At 35.7% G+C, this 15,021-nt stretch overlaps 2 long non-coding RNA genes across 2 annotated transcripts in view; one reads left to right on the forward strand and one right to left on the reverse strand.

Annotated features, from left to right (window-relative positions):
• The window catches only part of LOC136830207 (uncharacterized), a 71,557-nt gene extending 64,949 nt beyond the window's left edge, over nucleotides 1-6,608 (forward strand). Inside the window, exons 3-4 of the long non-coding RNA XR_010850595.1 lie at nucleotides 5,593-5,880; nucleotides 6,386-6,608. This is a non-coding gene — a long non-coding RNA (uncharacterized lncRNA). The remainder of the gene's footprint in view (nucleotides 1-5,592; nucleotides 5,881-6,385) is intronic.
• A 2,339-nt stretch (nucleotides 6,609-8,947) lies between these two features.
• LOC136830206 (uncharacterized) lies at nucleotides 8,948-9,653 on the reverse strand. The gene is made up of 2 exons (XR_010850594.1): nucleotides 9,558-9,653; nucleotides 8,948-9,177 (listed from the first exon to the last, which is right to left on the reverse strand). It is a non-coding gene; the product is annotated as an uncharacterized lncRNA (long non-coding RNA).
• Between the last annotated feature and the right edge of the window lie 5,368 nt (nucleotides 9,654-15,021).

Raw genomic sequence — 15,021 nt, forward strand, 5'->3', positions numbered from 1 at the left:
TCTGTGCTTACTCTATGCGTCGTAAGTACGAATTCCTCTATGAGTCCACCAAGAGCAAGTTGCCAGAATGTAGTTTGAAATGTGACCTACAATTATGTTCATCAAACCGGGGCATTTAAGAGCAAGATATTTAATCTTACAAACATGTCGATACTTCCACTCATTACAGCCATGGACTCAGTAATAACCTGGTGAAAGAAACTGCTGATTAAGAGCATTTATTTCTTATAAAGCTATACCTTTTCAGTGAGCTCATGCAGTTGATGCTGTTAGATGCAGAAGCAGCATTTGTGGTGTGGCTGTCATCTGTGTTGGATGACAGGACAGATAATCGAGACATTACTCATTTTACAACGCTCAAGGTAATATCTTATTGGCGTGATCGATTTTTTCCTTCGGGTGAAGGAGAGAGAGAGAGATGTTACGAGTATAACTTCGTTTACCTTTCTAAGATCGTTAGGGTGGGGTAAGTAAGGAATTCCCGCGGTGTCAAACGTCTCATTGTCATGATGTGAAATTTTGCCTTGTTAGAGCCTGCTCAAACAAAAACCAAAAAATGTTATTCATTTAAAGGTAACAACGAAAACTATTTGACTTCACATACTTTCCGTATAAACCTTTATTTTCATAAAAACACAGAGATATGGCATAATTTTTGGCCGCCTCTGCCAAACTTCAGTTTCGCTGACACGTGGTAAGCGAGGCCATTTAAAAGGCCAGCTCAGTCAAGAACGACAACGGTGGTCACCTCCTGAAGCAGCCAGTGAGTGTCACCAAAGGACAGTATGGAATGGATAGCCCGAGAAACAGCCAAAGCGGATCAGATCTCTCAGATCAGAAACAAGAAGGGGGCTGTGTAATTAATGGTAAATTATTTTTCCTCTCCTAAATGATGAATATTAAACTGCACGGGCACTGAAAAAATCTAATCACGTAACCAATAAATAACTGCTACAATAGAATAGAATACGGATAGTAATCAAATGGCTTGAAAGCTATTCCTGTAAGTGTTAATGCATAAAACACATCATGATATTATAATAAGAACCATGATTATTATTTCATTAAGCACACACAGAAAGAAAATTCATTAAGAACAACAAAAATTTACTCAACGCTGTTTCTTTAGAAAATGAAGTACAGTAAATCACTGTAAATGACAGATCTCGGGTAAAGCCATAAACAGGGATTAACCTCGAGGGTCAGATTAAAAAGGATAAATATATGTGGCAGGGCCGTTATCTTTTCCTGTCCCCACCCTAGCGATCGTAGAAAGGTAAACGAACAATGGAGAACAAGTGACTTATAAGTGCTTCGGAAGTGGGGGTCTTTAACTAAAATACATAACAGTTAAGTATATCCTAGTTTAACCAGACCACTGAGCTGGTTAACAGCTCTCCTAGGGCTGGCCCGAAGGATTAGATTTATTTTATGTGGCTAAGAATCAACTGGTTACCTAGCAACGGGACCTATAGCTTATTGTGGAATCCGAACCACATTGTGACGAGAAATTAATTTCTATCACCAGAAATAAATTCCTCTAATTCTTCATTGGCCGGTCGGAGAGTCGAACGCTGGGCCAACAGCGTGTAGCCGAGAGCTCTACCTCCCTCTCCAATGAAGGACTCATAACAGTTAAGAAAAAGTGTAAACCAATAAGAGAGAGAGAGAGAATGAATGAGGTTTTAAGAGTAGTAATGGAAAATAACTGAGATTGATGTTTCGAGAGTGGGATTTTTAATTAAAGTACTCATCGGTTAAGAAAACGAGTAAGACCAATAAAATAGAGAGAGATATCAAGAGTAATAATGGAGAAGTGAGACAGGTGTTTAACTGAAGTACTCAACAGTTGAGAAAACGAAGAAGACCAATACAAGAGATTTTTTTTTATTGATTTTTCTGATTCTTCAGCGAAGCCCCAATCCGAATATCCACGAGTCTGTTCCCATCTGAGTTCGAATGTGTTGTAAGTCATACAGACCAAGGTAAAAAGAATGCCAACGACCGTCAAGGTCTTAACGCAAGGGCTAACTAACGCTCGACTAAACTAACCTTCGGTAGTTAAACCCAGTTGGAGTTTAAATAATAAAATCACCTGAATTTTCAAGCGTTAGAACATTTTTAATGTCAGTGGTGGTTAGCTCAAGGATGGTGAGAAAGAAACTCTCTCTCTCTCTCTCTCTCTCTCTCTCTCTCTCTCTCTCTCTCTCTCTCTCTCTCTCTCTCTCTCTCTCTCTCTCTCTCTCTCTCTATATATATATATATATATATATATATATATATATAATGTATGTATATGTATATTATATATATATATATATTTCTCTCTCTCTCTCTCTCTCTCTCTCTCTCTCTCTCTCTCTCTCTCTCTCTCTCTCTCTCTCTCTCTCTCTCTCTATTATATATATATATATATATATATATATATATATATATATATATATATATATATATATATATATATATATATTATATATATATATGTATGTATATATAGTATATATATATTACACACACTAATTAGTCCATACCAAAAACTTGAGCAGCACTGAATCCCGGTGGAAATAGCGAGAACGAGACACACACGCCAAGAAGCTGCCTTGGCCGAAGAGAGAGAGAGAGAGAGAGAGAGAAAAGTCCTATCAGTGACACCTGCTTTTGGTCAGCAGACGTGACTTCCTGACAGTGGAGCCGGATTTAGCATAATTTGTGCAGTGAGCGTAATTTCCACTACATTTTAGTTGATTAGCATAATTTTAACGTTCAACAAATTGGCACAGTTTTTTTATATATATATTTTTGGCATAATCTTAGCTCTATAGGGTTCTCTGGACATAAATTTGGACGGTGACTTCGAAACCCTCATTGTCGCCACAAGAAATAAATGCGATAAAATTTTCTGTCGAGCCGTCATAATCATCTGTAAACTAGTTTACAGTTACTGGTTGTCCTCGCACTCAAAAATACTGTTCCTTACGCTAAAGTAAAGATAGGTAGTTATACTAAATGCTGTGAAATTGTCATTGAATTTGGTTCTGTCTTCGAGGTATGGCCCTTTACTTTTTAAGAAAGCAGATTTTGAGAAAATTACCATTGTGGCTAATTTGGTAATAACTATAGTAGTTAAAAAAGCAGATTTTTATAGTTAAAGTAGTTCTTCGTATAAGAAACATCCACTGAAATTTACAAAATAATCGGATGGAAAGAAATGTGCTTCCTGCTTGGTTTCCCCTTGAGTGATTGACATTCGTGACACATTCCAATGGAGACTTGCCATATGTTCCGATTTCTTTTGTCTTTTCAATTCTCATAATGCATATAGCTTTTTTTATATATTTCTCTTATAATGCATCTATCCTTTGTTCCTATTAGGGCAGAACAAAAATACATCTATCCTTTGTTCCTATTAGGGCAGAACAAAATGGTACTTAGGAATGCAAAGAAAAAAAACCGAGCGTGGCATGACTCACGAAGCACATCGTGGAAACGTTGCCATATATACTTACATATATTTTTTATTCGTGAATAAATACCCTGTATAGGTATCGTGGGGGAAATGAAATATATTAATTCCATTTTTACCATTTGACAAACAAATAAATTGACTTGTAAATTATTCCACTTATGGTAACAAATTTCGTATGAGAATGGTGAGGAGGAAGAGTGCTATTCATTTGCATATGTCCGTATATTTGTTTATAGCACGTTGATTTACACATCATGGTTATTTTAATGTAAAAAGAAGTCAAGAAACATAAAAAACAAGCCAGGAAATACAAAACATTATATGTAAATTGTTTGGCGCTGTAAATCTATGGCCACTTTGGCTAGTCCAAAGCGATTGCTCTGATCCTACGTTTTCCTCGACGTTATCACTAGAGAGAACTGAAGTATTTTAGTGGGTGACACAAGTATATCTTATTACGAACTAAGCGGGATTAGAACATTTTTTTTACAAGTTTTGCAACAATTTGGTCGCTTACAGTGCCATACAAGCGATGAGCAAAATTGTCAATAAACCCATCTACAATATAGTTTTGAACAGTAACACCAGGATGTGTTAAATTAGGCATAAAACAGTCCAAAACTGTCAAAACTCAATTTTGATCATTCTTTGAAATTTTCAGATGGGCGCGTTACAATAAAGTATGTTCAGTCCTTCATTTCATCATTTTAATCGGATATAAAAAAAAAATAAGCTAGATTCTCCATTTCATAATCGTATTAAGCTGAAGAGTAAAATAGTATACGAAGAAGAAAAGTGAAAACTGGATAAAAGACTTCTCTTCTAATTGAACAGGAGAAAAATTAACAGTAAAAAATGTGTGGATCGTTAACAAAGGCGTAACCCTAAGAGCACCTTGCCATTTCATACATGGTTTTGGCAGACGTTTAACAGACCCCTACTTGAGAAAATCCCCGCACAAAGTTTTTATAATGTTTTTCTTACTGTAGAGTTAATTGTATCGTCTGTTGCCATAAGAAATTATTGATTTAATTTTTTTTTTTGTGAATTGCCTTGTCAGGTAACCGACAGACTAGAACTATGTTCTTTGTATCTGTTATTCATGTGAAATCCAAGTGTATTTGCATGCTTATGTATTATGTAGAAACATGTACGTCTTTATTGAATGTCATGATAGAATGAACATATTCTTTGGAAGCTTGGATTTCAAGTCAGTGGCCCGTGTGGGCTTGTTCCTTATGAATAGATTTCATCTTCTGAATAATATTAATAACAATAATAGAAAGCTCTTAAGCTTTGATCATTTTAAATTATTAGTAGGACAGGACTGATTAATTAGTCTGCTCAGTAAAGCTGCCAATCATTGTTACATCTCTGCTCTTTGTCATGATTTGAAGTGGTATTGCATAGTTGTATGCCGTGAAAAAAAATATTTTCCATTTAAGATTTCCAATTAGGTAAATCTTATATTTGAGGGATTCGTTGAATCTGCTTGTACAAGTGGATGGCTACGAAGTCCTAACTGAAGAATAATTATTACTTTTGGTTTATTAACCCTTGTCATTTAGCAAAGCATATAAAGAATCTTACTGTGGGTTAATAGTGTAATAAGTTTAGTTGAATATTTCCTTGTAACCACATGTAGATAAAAATTGCGTGTCCTTGGATGGTATTCCTATTGCACTGTAATTGATTTCTCATTTGAAGATATGCTTTGATTATAATTTCTTTTTGTTCTGTATACTTATAAGAAATTTTGTCAGGAAGATTTTCATTGGAATATATTTATAGGCTACTTTAGAGGCTTGCACAGTTAGTTTGCATTACCTGTTTCCACCAACTTTACTAGAAGATTCAACTCCTATAATAGCACTTCCAGTGAAAGTACAGTAATCATTGTAACTACTTCTTGTAGTTTTTGTAAAATTAAGAGCTTTGACAGTAAATTGGTTAATATATTGAATATATAGAAGCATATTTAGTTAATTCGTTAATGTACTGAAACTAAAGCATTACAGCCAGATAATTTAATTTACGGAAACTTTTAAGCATCAAGATCCCAACTCTTTGTTGTAGTTTTGCTCATCAGATCAGATCCTAACGTTTCTTTTAATGTATTTTTACAGGACCATTTGAACTTTTTAACCAGAACGAGTTACAGTAGTTTTATGAAATGTTGATAAGAAGCCAAGCAGTTGGGTACTTTGCACCCATTCTGTGCTGAAGACAATGAAAACAAGGGAGTTGAAATGGGTGGACAGCAAGATGGAAGAAAGGGACTGGAAAGAGGGTCAAGTAAAAGGCTCAAGTGTACCACATGAGGTGCGCTGAAAGCACTATCCCTAAAAGGGCGAGATGCAGTGCTTTCAATGTGGTATGGCTGTTGGCATGCCCCTAAAGGGGACCATCATGAGGTAATCGTCTCCAGTCACTAAATTTGTACTACTGAAGTTGTTGGTGTTATCAGAAAGTAGATTTGTCAAAGAACTATGTCAGAAAATAGAATTAGAAAGATATTTATACAATGAGGTGACCTGGAAATTAAACCAACAAACATGTCTGCTATGTATGCGTGTATAAATGTACTGTAATCAAGTAATATATTAAGACTTTGTAACAAAGTAACTTCACATTATTTTAACCCTGGTTTGCCGAGAATATTTCATTCCCAATTTTAGTTGAAATTGTTTTTGCCCGTTTCTCAAACGAATTCAGTCATTAGGTTTTCTTAATAAATTTAGCAGTGACCTCTTTTAGTAATGTATTCACCCTTTTCAGTATCTGTTTATATACTACATATATATACCATTTTTAATGGTAGGTATTAATCCATTTCAGTTATGAAACTCTGAGGCTGGCTTAAGACTGTGTTGGCAACTAATATACTAGTTACTCGTAAATTTTATTTTTTCCTTTTAGATTTGTAAATGAAGTTGCTTTGGGAAAAAAGTCAGGATTTACATGGCAGACTCAATGTCAAGTTGTTGGGAAAAATAGGACAGCATATTCTGGAATAAAGGCAGAATCCATGAAGAAGCACCAATGTTGACAAAAAACCATCTAGTATAGTATCTCTGGATTAGCAAAAAATGTATAATTTCAGATTTAAATATCCTAAATCCAGTTGTCTCTGCAACTTCAGGTGTGTAATAAATTTCACTGGCAAACCCAACTTTGCTCAAGTGTGGTTACAGGTTTGGTAGGTTTCCTGGCAGTTTTTTAGTGTTTGGAGAGAATCAGGTACTTGGGGTGTGAAGAGATACTGTTGAACTTAATAGGGGTAGATCTGTGTGTGCTTTTTCCCTCAAGAAACCATTTTATTTTAACTGATTTGTTAAATTTGAAGAAAACCAAGCAGAATGAACAAACCTCAAGAGGTTGGTGCAGATTTTGGATTACTGTATTTAAAGGCGTGGTTGTTATTCAGCATTAGTGGATTCTGTAGTGGCATATTTGAGGTGAATTTGTTTATGCAGGGGGAGAAGCCTAATTTTTTAATGCATGTGTTATTGTATCTTGGTTAGTGCGAGTTAGTTTTAATGTTTGAGGCAAATCATTCATCAGCTGATTGTTTAGGGTTATTTAGAAAAACAAATTACTGAACTTAATTACAATGGAATTAAATGGGAACTTGAGTAGATTGTCATGTGTAAAGTGAATGCAGTACCAGAAACTCACATTTTTCGTAAAATTAAATATGTTCCACTAATTTCATAGGAAACTGAAGCACAGTAGTACCTTTACATGGTTCTTACTGTATTTAAAGCAGCACAAGGGCAGCATTATTGAAGTTTGAGTGTTTAAATTTCCAAAATTATGTTGCTAGGCAATGAACTTGTGATTTGATTTGCTGGAGCAATACTATTATTAGCTCTTGTGTATTCCAGTAAGATCCTGCAAACCAGACAAAGCCAGAATTGGTTTTAAGATTTCAGAGTATTATTCTAGATAAATGTGTTTTGTCTACTTTCAAAGAGGTAATTCTTCGTTCTATTTTCAGGAAACTTCCATGATCAGCAGCTATTCAGAAAAGTTAGAAATGGTTGTGGAAGCTTAAGGGTAGTGGTATTTGCATCATCCTCTGCCTTAGCGCCCACTAGCGAACCACGGACTACGAACACAATCGAAGCTTGGATATTGAAAGTAAGTGTGGTCCACCTGCAGTAGAGCATAAAGGCCATAACTTTTAAATGCTGGCAAAATGTGTAGGCAATTTCCCAGTGATGGCTTTGAGCATTTCTGCAATAATGACTATAAGCATAAGTTTGTAAATTTTACTGAGGAAGTACCTACTTGCTTGCTCTTATACTTGATAAACTAAATTGATTGTAGCAAAACAAGTGAAGCTTCAGTGAATTTTTTTTATAAAAAACTATTTTGTAAGGGGACTCAGCTGAAGAGGTAAGATGACTGGGAATGTGGGGTAAGTCTGGATAGTACTGTATTGAGACTACAACAGGATAAAGAATAATTTCCATTTTGAAGTGTAAAGCCACTGCAAAATATTTTACTCTGCTACCAAACATTGTGAAGCCTTGGTAGCTAGTTTTATCCTTAAAAAATAAAGTGTTCACTTCAAATGTTTAAGTCATTATCTGCCTAGTCCATGCTATTTTATCATGTTTTGTGTTGGTAGTATGGATACTGTTTTAAAAGTAGGAAAAATCTAAATACAATCATTGAATACTTCTTGAGAACTTAGTAACTAGGTTTTGTGAATTTGGAATTTTATAAAAAAATCCTAGTGTAGGTTATGATGTGTCCATCACTTCTAAGCAACAGTATGGATGAAATAGATTGATAAAAAGGAATACTGTACTAGAATATATCTTAAGCCTAACCAAAGTTGGTATTGGTAGCCAATAATATATGATCTGAAGACTAATGGGAAACAACTTCGATTCCGGCTTAGCTAGAGAGGATAGTGTTGGTTGATAACCAATACTTATATCTTCTTAGTATGCCAAAATGAAGTTGCCATGTTTAGCAAACCTTATGTTATTGGTTACCAATATTACATTCAATTTGGCATTTTTAACAAGATAATAAGTACAATATTCCTTTTCATCAATCAATCCATTGCATCCATACTGTTGCTCTGAAATGGTGGACACATCACATAACCTATGCTAAAGATTTCATAAAATGTCCGTATTACACAAAACCAAATTACTATGAAATTCCAAGAAAGTATATTTATTTATTTTTGCTTGTATGCCTGTAAAATAGGTTTCCCTACATTTTATAATCATTACGTGGCTATTGTAAAAAAATTGTTTAAACATTTTTTTTACTGTAAAAAAGTGGCTGATGTTGAAAATGTTTTGTAGACTGTTCTTACAAATTTTAAATAATTATGGTAAACTAAATAAACCTTTCGACATGTATGATGATTTTTCAGACTGAGCCATTTTCTTGTAATATTTCCAAAACCTGTACTTAAATAGTTTACAAATTTTCTGTGGAATATAAAAGTAAAAATTAATACAATTTTTATTAACCAAAAACATGTCTTCTGACTATAAAATCTTCCACCACTTACACTGTCACTCTAAGTTTGAAGTTCATTTCATTTCCTATTGAGGACTTCTCTCACAATCCCAGACATTTTGCTCTTCCAACCGCTACATGCTTTATTTGTCAAGTTCTTGTCGTCATTGTATTTACCTGTGCTTGTAAACTGACACCACAGTCCTTGCTAAATACCACCTCTGTTGGAGTAAATGAAGTTTAACCTTAGTACATTTCACTGGAAATTTCCCCTATGAATATAATGCCTAAAATGAAGCTACACCCCTGAAAATTAAATAATTGGAAAATAAATAAATTCCACACCCAACCCCCCCAAAAATTGTTCCCACTCAACATCAATTCCTATTGTACACATACCACAAAGACAAGGACACAAAGATCAATATCAAATACCTGAGACATAGAGAAAACTATATATACGTGGAAAAGCTAATATACGTGGAAAAGCTAATAAAGTTAACTCTAACCACATTGAATGTACTTAAACTGCCGAACTGAAAAATTTGCCAAAGAATGTTATGTCAACATCACTGCCAATCAGTGTAGTGCAAATACTTACCAAAAATGCAGTTAAAATCAAGTAATGCTTGCTGTGCTGCAAAACTACCCTCTGTTAACGATGACATGAATTAAACTTGTTTTTGGTCAAACTCTACCCTCTGTTAACGATGACATGAATTAAACTTGTTTTTGGTCAAACTCCTGAAAAAAATTGGAAAATCATTATAGTATGATCCCAGTCAGAGTAACAAAATGTTGATACTTTAAGTACTATTTTTTCCTTTATAAAATCAAATTAGGATGTGCACAAAGACCATCAAACATTCTAAAAAATATAAAAAACTAAGATACAACAAAACTAACCAGAAAAAAATAGCCTGGAAATGCAAATAAAGGTTTGCCAGATAAACAATGGTTTTTATAAAAACAATCGGATAACTCATTTTTTTAGTATTACGATAATAAATTCTGTTAAAAGCTTTGCAGTGTTTAACAGTTTTAACTCACCAGAGCATTCCTCATCTGAATAATTTTAAAACCAACAGGCTTTAACAACCAAATATGACTTGATATAGTACTACTTTCTGATAGTACAAAAAACTTTACAATGGTAAACAAAATTTTAGCTCACCAGTGGATCCCTCATCTGATAAATTTTAATGCCAATAGACTTTTAACATCTAAACAGGGCTTGAGTAAAAAATACTGTGACTATTAATCAAGGGTCCTGTTGAAGGAGAACTTCCCAGTATTGACTTACAAACACATTTCAAATGTTTATTACTTAGTATAGTGGCTGAAATGTAAACTGGTTCTCCTGCAGTGTCATTGGCCCACTACTATTTACTGGATATGGTTTGGCCTTGAAAATATGCTAGATTATAAAGCTTACGCTACTTTACTTGCATCGATCACATCTCACATGTTCATGCCTGTGATTGAATCTCTTGGCTGAAATGTGACAAAAGTTAGTGGCTGATGAAGTTAAACCAATAAAACATTTTGACTGTCAACAGGTACAGGACATTAGATCCCCATCACCCAAATCTTTTCAGCAACAACATTTCTTTATCCATTTGTAAACGTTTTAAAAGTCTAGGTCGTTCCTTACCAAAAATTTTGTCCCACAACAAAACTGATATACCAAAAATTCATGGTATTTAAATATTCTTTGTTCTGCCATATTTTGACTAGTGTTGCCTTTCATCTAAAGTAGCTGATTTTCCTCTTAAATTGGACAAACTTGAGTAATATTAAATTTCTTAGTATGCAGTCTCCAGAATGTGATCAGTGTTTTCCCAATTTCTCAATTTGTCATTTCAGCATTTATTTTCAGTTCTTTGCTGCCTTTCATGTTGGAAAAAAAGTTAAGTATACCTTAGTTTTACCAGACCACTGAGCTGATTAACAGCTCTCCTAGAGAGGGCTGGCCCGAAGGATTAGACTTATTTTACGTGGCTAAGAACCAATTGGTTACTTAGCAATGGGACCTACCACTTATTGTGGAATCTGAACCACATTACAGCGAGAAGTGAATTTCTATCACCAGAAATAAACTCCTCTAACTTTTCATCAGCCGGCCGGAGACTCGAACTCGGGCCTAGCGAGTACCAGTCCACAGCTCTACCGACTCGCCCAAGGAAGAACTTTTCCTGTTGGAGCCACTGGGCTTTCTTCATTTCACTTTTCCAGCCAGAGTTGTACTTCCTTGTCATTACTCATACCCACTTCAAAATTCAAGTCTGCACAAGTAAATTCAGTCAATCATGGAGCAAGATATTCATATAAAACAAAAGTTATGTGAAGCAATCACCTAGGGCTTCCCAGGAAAATAAATGCAAGTATAAAATTATTTAGTTAAGATGCAAGGTGACTAAGGATACAGTACTACAAACACAAGCACCTCTAAAACTGATAATTACGTTAACTTCTCTACAAATACTAACCTCCCTCTTAAGAAAAAAACATGAGAGCTTCCACTTCATACATTACACCGAACATTCAGAAATCAAATCGACTAATCACCCTCCAATACAAGAATGCATCTACTGCACATGGGTGATGAGTGAATGGATGATGTCAGCAATTTAGGGCCAAAGCCCAGCCACAAAAACAAAACCTCAAAGGGTTTCACTAACAATGAACCAGAAAACGAGCTAAATGTGAACAATGGCGAATAGATGAATGGAAAGTCAAAACCAAAAAACTCAATAAACCAAAGGGACAAAAAAGGGGTCTTTATCACCATGTAGACCACAACTATACAACTATGCACCAAAACACACTTCAGTGCAAACATATAAAAGACCCCAAAAACACAAGCACCTGAAGGACTAATACAAGTAAGAGGCTATGAAGAAATGTCCTAATGCTAAAAGAGATTCCTTGACAATTTCAGTGTAAATGTGTTAAACCGCTGATGCATGTAATAACCAATGGCACAACAATTAAGGGGGGAAATAAAATCTTGATGAATCGTCACTTACCAGAACCAAAAACTGCTTTTGCCGTTCAGTGTTAGTAAACAATACCCACATGGGAAGTTGCCAGCAGCATCTCAGAACACGGAAGAAAGTTGAAAGCACCTGAAAAAGAGGATCATGACTGGTAAAGCGAATAAAGATCATAGCATTAATCATATCTACCTGTCTAATAACTTATATAAGTTGGAAATAGTGCTATTCTTAGTGTGAAGGCCATGTTGAAGCTATGTGGTAGTGTCAGCTGTGATCATCTGGGTACCAAGAGAGTTAAAACACAGACCTACCAGAATAACTATGGGACTACTGGAGATTTATCAAAGTGAAAGTGCAGGAAAGATCAGAGTGGCAAGATTTCACAGAGGCCATTTCCATCACAAGGTGTTGAATGCAACAACGGTCAACAGTGCATCACAATTATTTTCGTAAGCCACTACACCAAATTTCCTATTACTTTACTGCTCAGATTGACTGCTTTCAAATACAAACCAAGATCTAACCAAACTTCCTGAGGAATACAGCAATGGAACAACTTCTCCCTAGATTAGGTCGTCAAACTTCAAACGCAGGGCATGCTTGATAATGCAACTCAAGGATATTACAGTGTACAGCAGTTACATTCAGTCCATTCTTAGACAGGCCAATTACAGTTCTGAATGGAAATCAAGATAACAGCCTTACAAAGCCTAAGCTTTATTGGATATCAAAAGGTTTTCTTAACATTATCTGCAGACTTGATCTTTTCAAAACCATTATTACTGTCCTTTCTTCAATTCCTGGGTTTGCACTAAGCTGACCTACTTGTTTATAAGACTAATTTGTTTGGATTCTGTTTACCTCTTTTCTGTATAGTCATGATCATACTATTATTAATTTTGCATTTAAGTATGATGTGAATCTTTTTGTTGGTTTTCTTATACTGCTTGAGATACTGAGCAAAATCCCAGAACACTGGGTTCAATGAGCATAAGTCTCATTTAATGAATTGTGACATTACTGAACTAAATGGTAATACTGTACTGACATTGTTTTCAGACAGTATAGTATTTCATTAAATACCACTGACTTCGTAGTTGCTTCCAGTATGATGATTTCATAAAGTACAGAAAGTTTGGTTTCTCAAGTCCCACACTTATCTATGCTACTCATTCCTGACTTCAAGAAAACCTATGTCATAAAATGTGAAGCCATTGCATGGCAAGGGGGATGGCAGTGTATATTAGGGAGAAGTACCCTGCTTTCAAGTCACTGGTTTTCTGTAAAAGAAAACTACTGAGATAGCTATTTGTCTGTCCATCTGCACTTTTTCTGTCCACCCTCAGGTCTTAACACATTGCAGCCCTGTAGCTCAGTAGTTTTTATTTTATGTAACGTTAAAATTAGACATGATTGTGCATTTGGCGCAGCTACAGGTGCCAACAACACAGACCATCACCAGGCTGTGGCTGAAAGTTTCACGGGCCATGGCTGCGAGTTTCATACAGCATTAAACGCTGTACAGAAAACTCGATTGCGCCAAAGAACCTTCAATGCATTTTTTACTTGTTTGAAAGTTGATGTCATGAACTTCAAGTCAGAGGTTTGTGGCAAGCATAATTCTGTGTGTGTTCCATCTACAGTGGACCCATGCCCATTCGCAGTTCCGGATTTACGGCTTCACCTATTCGCGACTTCTCTGCGGAACATATACAAATATCATTTGCGGAAAATTCGCCTATTCACGGTACTTTTCACAGAGAAATATTCACAAATTACTCAATTTTCATATTTTCGTGACCATATGCACTTTTTGTGATAAACTATTAAAATATTCAGGTATAAGCATTTTTAGTGTTTTTATTGGTGTTTTGAACTATCAAAATAGGCAGTTATAAGCATTTTACAGGGGTTTTAAGTATTCGCAGAATTGAGCTATTCGCAGTGGGGGTAGCAGTACACATCCCCCCCTCGAATACTGGGGGATGACTGTATTGTAATCCTGACCCAAATTGTGCAATTTTGACTGTCTCATTAAATTAATGTCATAGCTAAGACCATGTCAGTCCTGTCTTGTGTTTGTTGATGGCACAAACATTCACCATTAAAAGTACAGTTGTTGAATTCTGTTTTTCCTTCAGACTGCCAAAGCTTAAGGGGTTTTCACTTTGCTTCTGAATCTGGCTGTGGCCAAATCATATATAAAATCCAACACTGATTCCCCTGAGTTATAACCTAACATGTTGTACTCCTGTATGATGAAAATATAAAATCTCAGGTTGGAATCTGTAATGGCCTAACAACCACCACAAAACAAATATCTCAAAATACTACTCAACAACAGTATTCACCTTAACCAGCAACGAAGACAACAATGGGTGGAGTCAGTTGTTCAACTACCAAAGAGTGTGCAAAGTGATTCTAGCTTAAATATAGCAAGCTGGGGTCAATATTTTTAAGCTGCAACCTCCTCAAGGCGCTAATCAACTCACGCAACATCACACACAAAACTATCTCAGATAGTTAGGGCTCATGTAGGGCCCAGATAAGCAGCGGTGGTGCCCAAACAGCTCTTTATAACAGCGGGATTCCTCTCAGGAATTCAGTCAGTGTGGACAGCAGGTAACCACGGCAACAGGTAATCCAGCAAGCAACCTCAATAACCACCATCAATGCCTCAGAAAGCGATTATCACGTCCGTCTTCCACGGACAGAACGAAAACTCTCCAAGGGGGCTAAGGTGATGAGTCTTGAAAAGAAAAGCAATGTTTAGGATGTGGTGCAAAAGAAGTGCACATGCATTATGCACCTGTGCTACTGGGCATTGGCAAAGGAAAGAAATCCTTACGTAGGAGTTGAAGCTTGTAGGCCAAACCACTGGATTTTAAGATAGCAAAGATTTTTCTAATATAAATTATAACATCATGTAAACACACAGTGGCTATAAGAAGAAAACAATATCTCTACTTACAAATGGAATGAGATTCAGATAATGTAATTTGTCAATCTGTGACTACAAAAAGCTTAACTTCCTGACAACCTCAAAAATCTCACAGCTTGGACACA

This window comes from Macrobrachium rosenbergii, chromosome 46 (assembly GCF_040412425.1).
Source record: "Macrobrachium rosenbergii isolate ZJJX-2024 chromosome 46, ASM4041242v1, whole genome shotgun sequence".
NCBI classification, from domain to species: Eukaryota; Metazoa; Arthropoda; class Malacostraca; order Decapoda; family Palaemonidae; genus Macrobrachium; species Macrobrachium rosenbergii.